Raw genomic sequence first — 17,823 nt, forward strand, 5'->3', positions numbered from 1 at the left:
CTATATAGTAATACTGCCATATATAATAATACCGCCATATATAATAATACTGCCATATATAATAATACCGCCATATATAATAATACTGCTATATATAATAATACCACCATATATAATACTGCTATATATAATAATACTGTCATATATAGTAATACTGCCATATATAATAATACCGCCATATATAATAATACTGCCATATATAATAATACCGCCATATATAATAATACTGCTATATATAATAATACCGCCATATATAATAATACTGCCATATATAATAATACTGCCATATATAACACTGCTATATATAATAATACCGCCATATATAATACTGCTATATATAATAATACCGTCATATATAGTAATACTGCCATATATAATAATACCGCCATATATAATAATACTGCTATATATAATAATACCGCCATATATAACACTGCTATATATAATAGTACCGCCATATATAATAATACTGCCATATACAATAATACTGCCGTATATAATAATACTGCTGTATATAATAATACCGCCATATATAATAATACTGCTATATATAATAATACCGCCATATATAATAATACTGCCATATATAATACTACTGCTATATATAATAATACCGCCATATATAATATACTGCCATATATAATAATACCGTCATATATAATAATACTGCTATATATAATAATACCGCCATATATAATATACTGCCATATATAATAATACCGTCATATATAATAATACTGCTATATATAATAATACCACCATATATAATACTCCTATATATAATAATACCAACATATATAGTAATACTGCCATATATAATAATACCACCATATATAATAATACCACCATATATAATAATACCGCCATATATAATAATATTGCCATATATATAATAATACCATCATATATAATAATACCGCCATATATAATAATACTGCTATATATATTAAGACCGCCATATAAAATAATACTGCCATATATAATAAAACTGCCATATATATTAACACCGCCATATATAATAATATACTGCTATATATAATAATACCACCATATATAATACTATTACCATATATAATAATACTACCGTATATAATAATACTGCTATAGATAATAATACCACCATATACAATAATACCGACATATATAATAATACTACCATATATAATAATACTGTTATAAATAATAATACCGCCATATATAATAATACCGCCATATATAATAATTAGAGATGCGCGAACACTAAAATGTTCGAGGTTCGAAATTCGAATCGAACAGCCGCTCACTGTTCGTGTGTTCGAACGGGTTTCGAACCCCATTATAGTCTATGGGGAACATAAACTCGTTAAGGGGGAAACCCAAATCCGTGTCTGGAGGGTCACCAAGTCCACTATGACACCCCAGGAAATGATGCCAACACCTCTGGAATGACACTGGGACAGCAGGGGAAGCATGTCTGGGGGCATCTAACACACCAAAGACCCTCTATTACCCCAACATCACTGCCTAACAACTACACACTTTACACACTCAATACCACCTCTCTGACAGTAGGAAAACACCTTGAAACATGTGTATTTGGCACTTGCAGTGAGGAGAGCTTGTCACCAGCAGTGAATTTGGCCCTTGTAGTAAGTTGAGGTTGGCACTAACATTTGTTTTGAAAATCAGGGTGGATTGAGCCTCTAACCAGCAGAGTTTGGGCAAATTCATGGTGGAGGGAGCCTCTAAAAACCCCAGTTTGGACCAATTCATGGTGGAGGGAGCCTCTAAAAAACCCAGTTTGGACCAATTCATGGTGGAGGGAGCCTCTAACCAGCAGAGTTGTGGGAAAGCAGGGTGGAGGGAGCCTCTAAACAGCCCAGTTTGGACCAATTCATGGTGGAGGGAGCCTCTAACCAGCCCAGTTTGGACCAATTCATGGTGGAGGGAGCCTCTAAAAACCCCAGTTTGGACCAATTCATGGTGGAGGGAGCTTCTAACCAGCCCAGTTTGGACCAATTTATGGTGGAGGGAGCCTCTAAAAACCCCAGTTTGGACCAATTCATGGTGGAGGGAGCCTCTAAAAACCCCAGTTTGGACCAATTCATGGTGGAGGGAGCCTCTAAAAACCCCAGTTTGGACCAATTCATGGTGGAGGGAGCCTCTAAAAACCCCAGTTTGGACCAATTCATGGTGGAGGGAGCCTCTAAAAAACCCAGTTTGGACCAATTCATGGTGGACGGAGCCTCTAAACAGCCCAGTTTGGGCAAATTCATGGTGGAGGGAGCCTCTAAAAACCCCAGTTTGGACCAATTCATGGTGGAGGGAGCCTCTAAAAACCCCAGTTTGGACCAATTCATGGTGGAGGGAGCCGCTAAACAGCCCAGTTTGGACCAATTCATGGTGGAGGGAGCCTCTAACCAGCAGAGTTGTGGGAAAGCAGGGTGGAGGGAGCCTCTAACCAGCAGAGTTGGTGGAAATCAGGGTGGAGGGAGCCTCTAACCAGCAGAGTTGGGGGAAATCATGTTGGAGGGAGCCTAGTATTAGCAGAATTGTGCAACGCTTATGGTGGATGAGTATGAGGATGCGGAGGAATTGGAGAGGTTGAGTACAGACATGGAGTTTCATGTTGGGGTGCTTTACACAGGTGGGCACAAAAATGAAGGCTCTATCCAGTGGTGGTTCATTTTTATCAAAGTGAGCCGGTCGGCACTCTCAGCTGACAGACGGGTGCGCTTGTCAGTGATGATGCCACCGGCTGCACTGAACACCCTCTCAGATAGGACGCTGGCGGCAGGACAGGACAGCACCTCCAAGGCATATAGGGCAAGTTCAAGCCACAGGTCCAACTTCGACACCCAATACGTGTAGGGCTCAGAGGGGTCGGAGAGGACAGGGCTGTGGTCGGAAAGGTATTCCCGCAACATGCGCCTATACTTCTCACGCCTGGTGACACTAGGACCCTCTGTGGCGGCACTTTGGCGAGGGGGTGCCATCAAGGTGTCCCAGACCTTAGACAGTGTGCCCCTCGTTTGTGTGGACCGGTGAGAACTTGGTCGCCTACTGGAGGAACTGCCCTCCCTGCCGCCAACGTCACATGCTGGAAACATCTCCATCATATTCTGCACCAATTGCCTGTGGCAAGCATTGATGCGATTGGCCCTCCCCTCTACCGGAATAAAAGACGAGATGTTGTTTTTATACCGGGGGTCAAGGATAGCAAAGATCCAGTACTGGTTGTCCTCCATGATTTTGACAATACGCTTGTCGGTTGTAAAGCACCCCAACATGAACTCAGCCATGTCTGCCACAGTGTTAGTTGGCATGACTCCTCTGGCCCCACCGGAAAGTTCAATCTCCATTTCCTCCTCATCCTCCATGTCTACCCATCCGCGCTGCAACAATGGGACGATTCGAAGTTGCCCGGAAGCCTCCTGTATCACCATCACATCATCGGACAACTCTTCTTCCTCCTCCTCCTCCTCCTCCTCCATTAAACGCAGTGAAGCGGACAGATGTGTGGACCTACTCTCCAGCTGTGACGGATCGGATGCTATCCCTGACTCCTCTGTGTGATCTGAGTTATCCCTGATGTCAATCAGGGATTCTCTCAGAACACACAAGAGCGGGATTGTAAGGCTCACCATCGCATCCTCTGAGCTCACCCTCCTTGTGGACTCCTCAAACACCCGTAGGATGTCACAAAGGTCTCTCATCCATGGCCACTCATGGATGAGAAACTGAGGCAGCTGACTTTGTGGCACCCTAGGGTTTTGTAGCTGGTATTCCATCAAAGGTCTCTGCTGCTCAACCACTCTATTCAACATCTGAAACGTTGAGTTCCAGCGTGTGGGGACGTCGCACAAAAGCCGGTGTTGTGGCACATGCAGGCGTTGCTGGAGAGATTTTAAGCTAGCAGCGGCTACTGTCGACTTGCGAAAGTGGGCGCACATGCGCCGCACTTTCACCAGTAGCTCTGGAACATTGGGGTAGCTCTTTAGGAAACGTTGCACCACTAGGTTGAAGACGTGGGCCAGGCATGGAATATGTTGGAGTCCGGCAAGCTCCAGAGCTGCTACCAGGTTCCGGCCGTTATCACAAACGACCATGCCTGGGCCCAGGTGCAGCGGCTCAAACCATATTGCCGTCTCATCGAGGAGGGCATCCCTCACCTCGGAGGCAGTGTGCTGTCTGTCCCCCAAGCTGATCAGCTTCAGCACAGCCTGCTGACGTCTACCAACGCCAGTGCTGCAACGTTTCCAACTCGTAGCTGGGGTCAATCTAACAGCGAAGGAGGAGGCGGTGGCGGAGGAGGAGGCGGTAGAGGAGGAGGAGGAGGGGGGTGTTCTTCTCGTGTCCCTGCCAGGAATGTTAGGCGGGGAGACGAGGTACACCGGGCCAGTTTGGGAAGCAGTCCCAGCCTCAACTACATTCACCCAGTGTGCCGTCAGTGAAATGTAGCGTCCCTGTCCGCATGCACTTGTCCACGCGTCGGTGGTCAAGTGGACCTTTGTGCAAAGCGCGGAACTAAGGGCCCGCCTGATGTTGAGTGACACGTGCTGGTGCAAGGCGGGGACGGCACACCGGGAGAAGTAGTGACGGCTAGGGACGGCATAGCGAGGTGCCGCAGTTGCCATCAGGTCCAGGAAGGCGGGAGTTTCAACAAGCCGGAACGCCAACATCTCCTGGGCCAGCAGTTTAGCGATGTTGGCGTTCAAGGCTTGCGCGTGTGGGTGGTTAGCAGTGTATTTCTGCCGCCGCTCCAATGTCTGAGAGATGGTGGGTTGTTGTAAAGAAGCGCCTGATGGTGCCTTTGATGGTGCAGGAGAAGGAGATAAGACAGGAACAGGGGAGGATGAGGGAGAAGTCAACAAAGTGGCGGAGGCAGATGAAGTGGTGTCCTGGCTCGTCCTCTGGAGTGCATCGCCAGCACAGTCAGCAGTGGCAGTGGCAGAGGCAGAGGCAGTGGCAGAGGCAGTGGCAGTGGCGTGAACGGCAGGCGGCCTTTGTCCTGCCGTTGCTGCCTGCCACTGATTCCAGTGCTTGGATTCCAAATGACGGCGCATTGAAGTGGTGGACAGGTTGCTCTTCTCAGAGCCCCTAATCAATTTCGAGAGGCAAATTGTGCAGACAACACTATATCTGTCCTCGGCGCATTCCTTGAAAAAACTCCACACCTTCGAGAAACGTGCCCTCGAGGTGGGAGTTTTTCGGGGCTGGGTACGAACTGGAACATCTTGGGAGATTCCGGGTGTGGCCTGGCTTCGCCTAAGCTGCTGACCTCTGCCTCTGCCTCTAGCTACCCTTTTTGGTGCTGCACTTGCCTCAACATCCACACTACTTTCCCCGCTTGACATCCCCCCTGTCCAGGTGGGGTCGGTGTCCTCATCATCCACCACTTCCTCTTCCAACTCCTGTCTCATCTCCTCCTCCCGCACAATGCGCCGGTCAACTGGATGCCCTGACGGCAACTGCGTCACATCATCGTCGATGAGGGTGGGTTGCTGGTCATCCACCACCAAATCGAACGGAGATGGAGGAGACTCTAGTGTTTGAGCATCTGGACACAGATGCTCCTCTGTTAGGTTCGTGGAATCGTGACGTGGAGAGGCAGGTTGAGGGACAATGAAAGGAGCGGAGAACAGCTCTGGGGAGCAGGGACAGTTGGGGTTATTGTTCTGTGAAGCTTGGGAATTTTGGGAGGAAGGAGGACAAGACTGTTGGGTAATAGGAGGAGAGGAGGCAGAGTCTGACTGGCTGCTGGACAATGTGCTGTAAGCGTTCTCTGACAGCCATTGCAAGACCTGTTCCTGGTTCTCGGGCCTACTAAGGTTTGTACCCTGCAGTTTAGTTAATGTGGCAAGCAACCCTGGCACTGTGGAGTGGCGCAATGCTTGCTGCCCCACAGGAGTAGGCACGGGACGCCCTGTGGCTTCACTGCTACCTTGCTCCCCAGAACCATTCCCCCGACCTCGCCCACGGCCTCGTCCACGTCCCTTTCCGGGAGCCTTGCGCATTTTGAATTCCCAGTTAGAAATTGGCACTATATAGCAGTAGCAAAAATTGTGGGTGCACGTAACCCCAATATATTCTTTGAATTCCCAGTCAGACACTGGCACTGTATACCAGTAGTAAAAATTGTGGGTGCACGTAACCCCAATATATTCTTTGAATTCCCAGTCAGACAATGGCACTGTATACCAGTAGTAAAAATTGTGGGTGCACGTAACCCCAATATATTCTTTGAATTCCCAGTCAGAAACTGGCACTGTATACCAGTAGTAAAAATTGTGGGTGCACGTAACCCCAATATATTCTTTGAATTCCCAGTCAGACAATGGCACTGTATACCAGTAGTAAAAATTGTGGGTGCACGTAACCCCAATATATTCTTTGAATTCCCAGTCAGAAACTGGCACTGTATACCAGTAGTAAAAATTGTGGGTGCACGTAACCCCAATATATTCTTTGAATTCCCAGTCAGAAACTGGCACTGTATACCAGTAGTAAAAATTGTGGGTGCACGTAACCCCAATATATTCTTTGAATTCCCAGTCAGACAATGGCACTATATGGCAGTAGCAAAAATAGTGGGTGTATATAGCCCCAATTCTATTGCTAGGGGACTTGCAGGGTATTTCTGGGGTGAAGGTGGGGGGGCACACCGTTGGAACGGGTATCGGGGGTATATATCGGGTATACGGGAATACACTGACAGTGTATTCCATTCAGGATCCTGGGAAAGCTGGGTTGCGGCGATTGAGCCCGTCAGTGCCACGTTACACTGACAAGCTTCTCCCTGGAATTTAGCTCTTACAAGAGCTGTTGGTTGTCTTCTCCTTCCTATCCTAGCCTGTCCCTGCCTACCCAGAATCTAAGCCCTAGCTAGCTGGACGGAAACCTCCGTCCTCGGTGAATTGCAAGCTCAGAATGACGCGAACCTGGGCGGCGCTGTTCTTTTAAATTAGAGGTCACATGTTTTCGGCAGCCAATGGGTTTTGCCTACTTTTCTCAACGTCACCGGTGTCGTAGTTCCTGTCCCACCTACCCTGCGCTGTTATTGGAGCAAAAAAGGCGCCAGGGAAGGTGGGAGGGGAATCGAGTAATGGCGCACTTTACCACGCGGTGTTCGATTCGATTCGAACATGCCGAACAGCCTAATATCCGATCGAACATGAGTTCGATAGAACACTGTTCGCTCATCTCTAATAATAATACCACCATATATTGACCTTGTAATTTCCTGTTTGTTCCAGATTCCCTATATCTTGTGCGTTTGAGCCGTATATATTATTTGCACTCTCTAAAAGCTCTTGATTACAATTACAGTCCATATGCAAATACCGTCTGATCTTAGAAGGAAATGGCTTAACCCATTTGATGCCAAGCGGCCTGCGGAGACTTTCCCAGCAATGTTTTGCCTGGATTCGAGCTCCGAACGAGTCCGAGAACAACATCCCACCGCCACCCCGGCCTACTTATACACCAGGCCTTCTCAAAAACTGTTTGTGATCCAATTGAAGCCCACGGTGGTGTTTTATTTTTTTTTACAACGAAAGGTTAAAGCTTTTACCAGCTGCAAACACCAGATCAATAATTATCTCAGCACGATAAACCTTAAAGGGGGACGCGCGGGGACCTGTTCTGCTACCCCACAGGTGCTGGGGCTATTTTGGGAGCCAGACGTGTTTGTCACACTCTGCTCATAATTTCAGTCCTCTCCCCGGATGCATTAATGACATCCAGAGGCGGTAAGCAATCAGCTGGCATATTCTCAAATACTGTCAGAGGAGGGAGGTGGGGGTGGCGGGTGCACACGACCTAAACGTGGGGTAAGGCAGAAAGTCATCGCCGGAGCTTCTGTTCTAGATAGACGGAAGCACTAAAATAATCCTGCACGTGTGAATGATGCGCCTAAAGGGGTGACGTCAGATCCAGAGTATCCGTAAGTATCCGTGAGTGATACATTGTTGTGTCTACCAACTGATTCCAAGGGCTCAATGACTTCTGTATTGTAGTGTAACCTTATGATGTGTCCTACCCATTAATTGGGTTCCTAAACCAAAATATTGTATCAGCATTATATGGGGAACGTTATGGGGATCTTTATTCTCCAATCCTTTAGTTTTTAGGGAATAAGAGTCACTTCCAATGGTGCACTGCAGAACAGCCAGCTGGACGGAGAAGATACTTGTATTGGCTGCTATGTAACAAACAATCCATCTATGTGTCAAGTGCACTGGGGGATTAACTATTTCATGGGCATAGACATGGTGCATTGTCCATATCTGTGCCAAACATGTGCCACTTTATCATATTCCTAACTCCTGCACCCATGGTCATTTTAACACATTGGTAGACCCAGTGCAAAGGTGGAAAACCCCATCCCCACCAACTAAAGATACCTGACCCACACAAATTATAATGCTCCCCCATTGGCCCCCACATGCCCCTTAGTGACTTTCACACAGTATAATGCCCCTTATTGGCTCCATGTAATATAATGTCCCCCCATTGACCCACCACACATTAACCTGTCCCCCCAGTGGCCCCTCAGACACTAACCTGCCCACAGTGGCTCTTCAGACATTCTAATAAATGAAACAAAAAAACTTACTCACCTAGACCTGTCTCCACTACTTGTAGGCTCCATCTCTAGTAATGTCTGGCCATCTGTACTCATGATACCTCCCGGCCTCAGACACTAATAGTCAAGGTCTGAATTTTGGACCTCCATTGAATTCAACTCTATCTGCATCCTGAGGATGCAGATACAATTGAGATTGGGACCCACTGCAGCAAGAGGGGCCAAATCCTTCAGGGGCAACCTTTCTAAAAAGTGCTGGACACGAAATTAACTGAACAAATAAAAACAAATATCAACATCAAACCAATATTTGGAATGACCTGTGCCATTTAGAGAAGTGGAAGTGATGATCCGTCCCCCGAAGAGCCCTGATCCCAGCATCATCCAGTCTGTCTGGGAGGACATGAAGTGTAGGGTTGAGCCGATCTTGAGATTGCAGGATCGATTTTAAAATCTGATTTGCGATCATTCTCCAGCCGATCCCAATCGTGAAATTTGTTTGATCGTCGATCGGGATTCAATCTTTCCCGATCCCGATCGCTCAACCCTAGTCAATGCTTCTCTATGGGAAAGTCACTTTTAGGGTTGAGCCGATCTTGAGATTTCAAAATCCAATTTCCGATCATTTTCCACCCGATCCGAATTGTTAAATTTGCTCGATCACCAATCGAGATCCGATCTTTCCCGATCTCGATCTTTCAACCCTAATGAAGAGACAGATGGATTGGAACAACTCTACACCCACAGAAGATCTGGGCTTAGATCTCCAAGATGGCGGCGGGTACAACCTCCCTGCCCAGTTCCTTCAAGAACTGTCTACAAGTATCGAGAAGAATTGATGGAATGCAAAGGGCAAAGGTCACCTTTAGATTTTTCTTTGTTCCATTCACTTACATTTGTAAACAAACAAGGATAAAAGTATCGACACTTGAATTGTTACTTTATAGAATGTTCCCACATGTCCCTAAAACTTTAGCACATCACAGTAGACAGTGATCCCCACGCGGGCCGGGGACTGATGTGAGCGCTGACATTCTCTGCAGAATATTTGGCGGTACAAGAAAGCCGTAAGTAAATGATATATTTATATTTATATTTAGCATTCGGAGTCAAGCGGCCGGCTCTAGGGAGGCAGAAGTTGACTTTTCATACTTTGAAACGATTAGAGTTGATGTTTCCAGGGATTTCTATGTAAGTTGCCCTTTAAAATGAAAAAGCTATTTTTATACTAAGATTTTAAAGCTAACATATTCCGTAGCGAGCGCATTAGACTGGCGACTATATAACTTTATACACACTTATACAAAGGGATTTAAAGGCCCATCTCATGAGAGCTGAAAGCTGCTGAGAAGAATTCTGCAAAGGTCAGTGATTATCCTCTATTCTCAGAATATTAGACACCATATTTTAGGAATGTCCACAGAATAAATGACCATTAAAATTCAGTTAGAGATCTCAGTCACTGGGGGGACATAGCACGAAGGAATGGTGGCTATGGATTAAAAACTGAAATTTAATAGGAAAGTTCTACTTCAGCTGCAGTCACGCTTCCACCAGGCAGGTTAACTGGCTGACATATCCCATCAGTCGCTAGTGAAAAATACAGGTAATACTATTGTTATAATAAATCATTCTTATGATAGATAGATAGATAGATAGATAGATAGATAGATAGGAGATAGATAGATAGATAGATAGATAGATAGATAGATAGATAGATAGATAGGAAGGAGATAGATAGGAGATAGATAGATAGATAGATAGATAGATAGATAGATAGATAGATAGATAGGAGATAGATAGATAGATAGATAGATAGATAGATAGATAGATAGGAGATAGATAGATAGATAGATAGATAGATAGATAGATAGGAGATAGATAGATAGATAGATAGATAGATAGATAGATAGATAGATAGGAAGGAGATAGATAGGAGATAGATAGATAGATAGATAGATAGATAGATAGATAGATAGGAGATAGATAAATAGATAGATAGATAGATAGATAGATAGATAGATAGATAGGAGATAGATAGATAGATAGATAGATAGATAGATAGATAGATAGATAGGAGATAGATGATAGATAGATAGGAGATAGATAGATAGATAGATAGATAGATAGATAGATAGATAGCAGATAGATAGATAGATAGATAGATAGATAGGAGATAGATAGATAGATAGATAGATAGATAGATAGATAGATAGGAGATAGATAGATAGAAGATAGATAGATAGATAGATAGATAGATAGATAGATAGATAGGAGATAGATAGATAGATAGATAGATAGATAGATAGATCGATAGATAGATAGATAGATAGATAGATAGATAGATAGATAGATAGAAGATAGAGAGAGAGAGAGAGAGAGATAGGAGTCCTGACAGTTTCATACACTATGTATTATAGAGAGGTTCCTAGGAGCCCTAACAGTGTCATACACTATGTATTATAGATAGGATCCTAGGAGCCCTGACAGTGTCATACACTATGTATTATAGAGAGGTTCCTAGGAGCCCTGACAGTGTCATACACTATGTATTATAGATGGGATCCTAGGAGCCTTGACAGTCATACACTATGTATTATAGATAGGTTCCTAGGAGCCCTGACAGTGTCATACACTATGTATTATAGATAGGTTCCTAGGAGCCCTGACAGTGTCATACACTATGTATTATAGATAGGTTCCTAGGAGCCCTGACAGTGTCATACACTATGTATTATAGATAGGTTCCTAGGAGCCCTGACAGTGTCATACACTATGTATTATAGATAGGTTCCTAGGAGCCCTGCCAGTGTCATACACTATGTATTATAGATAGGTTCCTAGGAGCCCTGACAGTGTCATACACTATGTATTATAGATAGGTTCCTAGGAGCCCTGACAGTTTCATACACTATGTATTATAGATAGGTTCCTAGGAGCCCTGACAGTGTCATACACTATGTATTATAGATAGGTTCCTAGGAGCCCTGACAGTGTCATACACTATGTATTATAGATAGGTTCCTAGGAGCCCTGACAGTGTCATACACTATGTTTCAAACTATTTTATGGTGTGGCTCGAACCAAACCTGTTAGAGCCCGGAACTAAATGAATCCTGAGAGGATCAGCCATCTCTAGTCATTCAATATGCAGATTGTTGCATATCTATGTTTGTAGGATTCAATCCTAGTTTATTTTTGTAAATTAGGTAAATAATAGGCGGAGACCCAGGGTAGGTATAAAAAATAACAAACAATTCTACTCCCCTTCCCTCACCTCTTCGGGGCATCCTGGTGGTGTCTCTGCCAGTTCAAACAGCTGATCCACAGGGGTCCTGGGTGTAGGACTCCCCTGGATCTTTAATTGATGACCTATCCAAAGGAAGGGTCATCAATTAAAAACTTCCAGAAAGCCCCTTTGCTAGCAGCCTCGTTTAAGCTTCCTGAACACTAATGATGCCGTTTACAGGCTGGATACACACTAGAAATATTGTGACAGCAGTGACAACATGAAATGTTGGAGCTTCTATCTCAGGTAATCATATCGGTGGTAACAATAGCGCACGTTGCTAATGCAACACTATTACTAATGTAACTCTATTACTTCCACCCAATGCTTTATGCCGGGGACAACATTTGGGTCGGTCACCGCTATAGTAGGGGTCTGGCGGGACAGATTAGATCTCCCTCGGGGTGTTGCACTTCAATAAACCCATTATGTTTTGCATTTCCATTATATATATAGGTTGGGTCATTAGTGAGTCCCGGGTCTGCCCACTTTGCATTCTATGTCATATTTTCCAGTGCATATGAGCAAAAAAGGTCAGAATTTGATCAAGACAGATGTTATTAGTTCACAGTAATTATTGAAGTGAGCATTAACCATTTCTCCCCCCCCCCCATTTGGGGAAATCGTTAATGTCTGCGCACTGCTACAATGTGTGTTGTCTCGTTAACATAAACAATACAATTCATTAGTTAGGCTGCTAATTGATATGGTTCACATAGCAAAGTGTGGACACTTGTTGAAGGAAAACAATGGCGCGATCCAGATTGGATGTAAATTTCCTGATAATTACACATGAATGAGTAGAAGTATTACTTTGGCAATGCTACATGAAGCATTGATGTCTTAAAGGGAATGTATCGCCTTCCTTAACCCCTCAAGCTACCACCTTAGTGCTGAAGGCGCTGTAACATGCTTCCATATCATACATTAGAAACTATATGGCTTTGGTTTTGGGTAGGATTGAGCGATTGGGATTGGGAAAGATTGGATCCCGGTCGGCCATCGAGCAAATTTCGTGACTGGCTGGAAAATGATCGAAAATCGGATTTTGAAATCTCAAGATCGGCTCCAGCCTACCGTATATATAATATACAATTAGGGTTGAGCAATCAGGATCGGGAAAGATCAGATCCCGGTCGGCCATCGAGCAAATTTCGTGACTGGCTGGAAAATGTTCGAAAATCGGATTTTGATATCTCAAGATCGGCTCCAGCCTACCGTATATATAATATACAATTAGGGTTGAGCAATCAGGATCGGGAAAGATCGGATCCTGATCGGCGATCAAGCAAATTTCACAATCGGGATTGGCTGGAAAATGATCGGAAATCAGATTTTAAAATTGATCCTGAAGTCTCAAGATCAGCTCAACCCTAGTTTTGGGTGACATGGGTGGCCTTCAGTGGGCTGCCATTACCATGGCAAAGCTTTGCCACTAATGGTGGGTCCAAACACAAAAAGACCCAAAGTTGAAATCATCATTATCGAGGTTGGCTCAATTGGTATTGAGGGATTAAATAGCGGCAAGTAGAAAGATGTCAAGCTCTGTGTCACAACTAACATCCACTTTCTATAGCTCCAGCTCAGCTCTTGAGCCGGCGCCATCTTCTCAATGTACTATTACGTCAGCTCGTGGTAACAGGTTCTTACTGCTTTTGTAATAGTACGTCATGTGCCAGGAACTAGTTCATCCTAATGATAGGTCATGAATAGGGTTGAGCCGATCTTGAGATTTCAGGATCGATTTTAAAATCTGATTTCCGATCATTTTCCAGCCGATCCCGATCACGAAAGTTGCTCTATTGCCAATTGGGATCCAATCTTTCCCGATCCCAATCGCTCAACCCTAGTCAATGCTTCTCTATGGGAAAAGTCACTTGATCTTGAGATTTCAAAATCCGATTTCCGATCATTTTCCAGTCGATCGCTGATCGGGATTCAATCTTTTCCGATCCCGATCGCTCAACCCTAGTCATCAATTACTTAGCCTACAAATTCCCTTAAAGTGAACAATTTGGCAAGTGTTGACATTCTCTTTTTGTTACAATGTTCTGTTATTAGATCTCCAAAGATGGCAATGATGTTAGGAGCCACGTCGGCCATATTATCTGTAGCCTTAATAAGAGGCAGCCAGAGCTTCCGTGCTAGTCATTGCCTGCTCAGAAGGATATCGTAAAAGTATACCTACCATATACATTCCCATCTGCCAGGGACAATTAACCGTGAGAATATGAGAGGCTGGTCGGTATCTGTTACCATGTTGCTCCGCAGCTATCATGTATTTCCCGCACTCGACTACATAAATCCTGCCCTCTAAAAATACATAGAGAGGTAACGATCTCTATAAAGAGTCCTCTATATACTTTTACGGAGCTGTTATAGGGAAGTAAACCCGTCATAAACATCCTCGAGTGTCAGCGCCAATAACTCCCATTTGATTAGAGCCTCAGAATTAAGGCTAATAAATACAATGTTGTTTTCACAATTACCTAGAATACTGTGAAACTTTATTAACGCTCTTTGCAAGCATGTAATTATGGATCTGTCATTCAGTGATAACAAGCCATTGCAATTGACTCGGTGCCCTAAAATGTGCCTCTGTCACGTCAAGATTGTGTGTGCAAGGACCTTAATGGCCACCCATTACCATATTTTATACTGTTATTGAACAGAAAAGCAAAAACATAAGTATAATAAGGGAAACGGCTGTCATAGTTCGGAATCAGACTAATAATTCATCAAGGATTGGAGAAATTGCACCGAGACACGACATATTTGCAGCTGCACTGGGGTCTAGCAAGTAACAAAACTTACTGCTGCCTTAAAGAGTAACTCTGTATATAAGCAACTTTACATGTATGAATAGTGCAGGCGAGAATAAGAAACTTTGTAATATATCTTATTAAGGAGATCTGCTTCTTTTTCCACTAATTGATCTGCTTGATTACAGTATATTGGTCTCCATATTTAGCCTCATACATGGAGCTCTATGGAGAAGGGAGAGGTGGAGAAGGTGCCTAATTGATTCATTGCCTCATTCTGTGTACTTGCAGCCTCTTATCTACAAACCAGCAGAGTTAAAACAGAATGATCATAAGTAACTGTTTGAGTTTCTTTTCCACCCCCTCCCCTCTTCATAGACATAATTAGAGAAAGTAACTGCCTGAAAAATGGAAAAGAAAACATATTTCATTAATATGATATATGAGAACGTTACATACATTCACCTGTACTATTCATTTATGGAACGTTGTTTATAATTGGAGATATGCTTTACGGAAAAGGGCGCTGGCTGCAGTGGGGTGCTTGGATTAAGTCTGGTCAAGGCTTTTATGGAGTTGAGAGTTTGTGCTGAGCCCACCTGTTTGGTGGATCCATCCTTGTTGTCCTGAAAGGCATCTACCACATCAAGAGTAGAGATGGGTAAACCTTTCAGAATTCGTTTAGCTTCAGGTTTGGATTGTTGAACACTCTCAAGACTCCTAGGAACCTATCTATAATACATAGTGTGTGACACTGTCAGGGCTCCCAGGAACCTATCTATAATACATAGTGTGTGACACTGTCAGGGCTCCCAGGAACCTATCTATAATACATAGTGTGTGACACTGTCAGGGCTCCCAGGAACCTATCTATAATACATAGTGTGTGACACTGTCAGGGCTCCCAGGAACCTATCTATAATACATAGTGTATGACACTGTCAGGACTCCTAGGAACCTATCTATAATACATCTCTCTAAGACTGAACTACTACTGTTTCCACCATCTAATAGATCTGTCCCTGATATATCCATTGCAGTCTCAGGCCTTACTATAACTCCTAGGCAGCATGCCCGCTGCCTCGGGGTCATGTTTGATGCAGACCTTTCCTTCACCCCTCATATTGAATCACTCGCACGTTCATGTCACCTCCACCTCAAAAACATCTCCAGAATACGTCCTTTCCTTACCAGAGATACACTAAAGACACTTATTGTCTCTCTGATTCATTCTCGCCTTGACTACTGTAACTCCTTACTAATCCGTCTTCCCCTCACTAAACTCTCCCCTCTACAATCTATTCTGAATGCAGCGGCCAGGCTCATCTATCAGGCTAGACGCTACAGCGATACCTCTGGTCTGTGCCAGTCACTACATTGGCTGCCTATTCATTATAGAATAAAATATAAAGTTATTACTCTCATCCACAAGGCTCTCCATAATGCCGCACCTCCATACATTTCCTCCCTCATCTCTGTCTACCACCCAACCCGTGCTCTCCGCTCACTCAATGACCTAACACTTACATCCTCTATTATCAGAACCTCCCCCGCTCGTATACAAGACTTCTCCCGAGCTGCACCACTTCTCTGGAATGCTCTACCACGGACAATAAGATTAACTCCCAACTTCTACAGTTTCAAACGCAAACTAAAGACGCATCTTTTCAGACAGGCCTATCACAATTCCTAATGCTAACCCTTCCGTTCTTGATGCCTTTTCAGCCTAACATAGTTGTCCAAGCTCTATCCACATGTTAAAGGACACGACTAGTAACGGCTCACAAAGTTTTGTTTGTGTAATGACTGTAACCTCTATTACAAAATTGTCTGAACACTGTATAAGCAATGCCGCCCCTGCTACCTCTTGTGTCACCCCCTCTACCTCATAGATTGTAAGCTCTTTTGAGCAGGGCCCTCAGTCTCATTGTGTGAAATGACGTTCTTTGTTATGTATGTCTGTATCTGAACCCTATAAATTGTATAGTGCTGCGGAATATGTTGGCGCTATATAAATAAAATGTATTATTATTATTATTACATAGTGTATGACACTGTCATGGCTCCTAGGAACCTATCTATAATACATAGTGTATGACACTGTCAGGACTCCTAGGAACCTATCTATAATACATAGTGTATAACACTGTCAGGGCTCCTAGGAACCTATCTATAATACATAGTGTATGACACTGTCAGGGCTCCTAGGAACCTATCTATAATACATAGTGTATGACACTGTCAGGGCTCCTAGGGACCTATCTATAATACATAGTGTATGACACTGTCAGGGCTCCTAGGAACCTATCTATAATACATAGTGTATGACACTGTCAGGGCCCCTAGGAACCTATCTATAATACATAGTGTATGACACTGTCAGGGCCCCTAGGAACCTATCTATAATACATAGTGTATGACACTGTCAGGGCTCCTAGGTACCTATCTATAATACATAGTGTATGATACTGTCAGGGCTCCTAGGAACCTATCTATAATACATAGTGTATGACACTGTCAGGGCCCCTAGGAACCTATCTATAATACATAGTGTATGACACTGTCAGGGCCCCTAGGAACCTATCTATAATACATAGTGTATGACACTGTCAGGGCCCCTAGGAACCTATCTATAATACATAGTGTATGACACTGTCAGGGCCCCTAGGAACCTATCTATAATACATAGTCTATGACACTGTCAGGGCCCCTAGGAACCTATCTATAATACATAGTGTATGACACTGTCAGGGCTCCTAGGAACCTATCTATAATACATAGTGTATGACACTGTCAGGGCCCCTAGGGACCTATCTATAATACATAGTGTATGACACTGTCAGGGCTCCTAGGGACCTATCTATAATACATAGTGTATGACACTGTCAGGGCTCCTAGAGACCTATCTATAATACATAGTGTATGACACTGTCAGGGCTCCTAGGAACCTATCTATAATACATAGTGTATGACACTGTCAGGGCTCCTAGGAACCTATCTATAATACATAGTGTATGACACCGTCAGGGCTCCTAGGAACCTATCTATAATACATAGTGTATGACACCGTCAGGACTCCTAGGAACCTATCTATAATACATAGTGTATGACACCGTCAGGGCTCCTAGGAACCTATCTATAATACATAGTGTATGACACCGTCAGGGCTCCTAGGAACCTATCTATAATACATAGTGTATGACACT

This window comes from Leptodactylus fuscus, chromosome 5, assembly GCF_031893055.1.
Source record: "Leptodactylus fuscus isolate aLepFus1 chromosome 5, aLepFus1.hap2, whole genome shotgun sequence".
Lineage (NCBI taxonomy): Eukaryota > Metazoa > Chordata > Amphibia > Anura > Leptodactylidae > Leptodactylus > Leptodactylus fuscus.